The sequence below is a fragment of the Sphaeramia orbicularis genome, chromosome 1 (genome assembly GCF_902148855.1).
Source record: "Sphaeramia orbicularis chromosome 1, fSphaOr1.1, whole genome shotgun sequence".
NCBI lineage: Eukaryota > Metazoa > Chordata > Actinopteri > Kurtiformes > Apogonidae > Sphaeramia > Sphaeramia orbicularis.
Genome location: NC_043957.1, coordinates 57,974,907 through 57,976,994, shown reverse-complemented (window position 1 = coordinate 57,976,994; position 2,088 = coordinate 57,974,907). Strand labels below are relative to the sequence as shown.

Genomic DNA, 2,088 nt, shown 5'->3' with positions numbered 1-2,088 from the left:
ACATTTAGCAACACTTCAGTCTACGCTAACAAGGTTTTTAGCAACAAATTTAGCTACAAAAGTTCATGGGAAGGAATTCTTCTCAGACCAAAAAAGAGTTTGTTCAAGGTGCTCTTTGGGAAAAGGGGTTCATAAAGTAGATACCAAACTGGAAAAAAACAAAACAAATTCATCTGGGGTCAAATGTGTGTGTTTTACCGTCATGTGTCACTTTTCAAAAGTTGCTAAAAGTTTCCAAACAAATTTCCAAAGTAGCTAAATTTGGTAGTGTTATGGAAATGTTCAACTGCTAACCCACACACAAAGAGGAGGAGAGAAAGTTAGAGTTAAAATAAATAAATGCATTTATTGAGAAGTCAATCACAGAGAAACTCTGTAAGTGAAGTCTGATTAAACAAGAGAAAACTAAAGATTATGTAGAACCAAATCCAACCCCCTCAAACTATGATGTCATTCCTTACGTACATCGTACCACCCCATACTACTCCGTGAAGAGGTCATGATGACCTCTTCACTCTAACCTTGCTTGGATCCTATCTGGAGTGCAGGCGCCATCCTCTATCTACACATTCAGACATTTAGGTCTTTGGGTTTTAACTCAAGGCAAGAACTCCGTTCCTGGGTTGGGGGTGTTACAGAGTGGTAAACATCACACATAATGAATAATGACTCAGCATTAAAAGAAGATGTACTAACAGTATAAAATATAAAGAGTATAAAATATAAAAAGTAAATTTTTCCACCACAGTAGATATCAAACTGGAAGAAAATCCAAGGCACTCTCTTTAAACATTAAAATGCTTTTATTAACATGGCACAGTCAGATCTAAACCTAAAAAACACTTCTATGTGTTTCAGCTTCAAGCCTTCACCAGGAAGTCAGACAGGAGCCTGGAAAGCTGTAGGTTCCTACTATATCCTACTGTCCTACTATAGAGGAATCTAGGGCTGCTCGATTATAGAAAAAAACAATAATCACGATTGTTTTAGCAATAATTGAAATGACGATTATTAAAAATGATTATTTGTTAACCTTAAAGTTGTTTATTTTTTTTCTTGCAAAACAATGTAAAATATACTTTTTAAACTAGTGCTGGGCAACAACTGAAATTCATAATCGTGTGGATTTCTGTGATTAATCATGATTAATCGCATAGTTATATGTGTGTGTGGGGGGGAGGGTTGCCGGCATCAACAGTGTGTGTTTCCTTTCAGTGATATTTCAGACTGAAGTACTCCAGTGATAAAAATAATCCCACATGTCAGTGCTTCCAAACAGCTGTGCCCCCCCCCCCCCACCATCTGAAGACATTTAAAATGAAAATGTCCATGGAACAGACCGCTACTGTTACACATGTTTATGTCCACACCAGTTTATTTCTGCTTGTGAGTGATTGACAGGAGTCTTAAGCCCACCCCAAATGCTGTCATTGGTTGAAATGTATGTTGACGCCAATTGTCAAACCAACCCTGATCCACATCCTCCTGTTCCTGTGACCCATGGTTTACCTACGAGTGTTCACAGAGCGAGAACAACGGACTGAAAAAGAATATGTGATGTTCAGTTGTTCAGAGTAAACAAAGGGGGCCCTCTAGTGGTGGGAATAAGTTGCTCTAACGTATGTTTTGTCCTTGCGGTGTTCTGTAGTCAGTTCAGACATAAGAAGGAATGAACAGACACGTTTCTTTCACTCTGTTTGTATGGCCCCAAAAACGTTTGCCTGTGAGTATTTTCTGTTCAGTTGTTGTCAGAATGAACAGTATCAAATATCTCTGATGTGAACCTTTGTTGCTGGATAAAAAGATGTTGTAAATCTTAAATTAATCTGTAAATGCTAATCGTTAGCGTGTCCATGGATTTTCCCATTCAAGTTAGCATCGAGCTAGCGATCTTATTCCCATTCATTTAAATGTATAGTGCCATGTAAATGTACTAAGGCAGTGAACAGAACTCAGACATATTTTGTTTGTATGTTTCAGTTTTACAGTGAGTCTACAGGAACAGATTTGGACACAAGTTTTGGGCTTTTCTTGGTAAACCTGTTGTCTATCTGCAGCTAATCGCTACACGCACACAAGCAGAAGAAT

General features: G+C 38.0%; 1 protein-coding gene across 1 annotated transcript in view; it reads left to right on the top strand.

Moving 5' to 3' along the window:
• LOC115425495 (endonuclease V-like) overlaps window positions 1-2,088 on the top strand; it is a 178,706-nt gene that overhangs the window by 3,928 nt on the left and 172,690 nt on the right.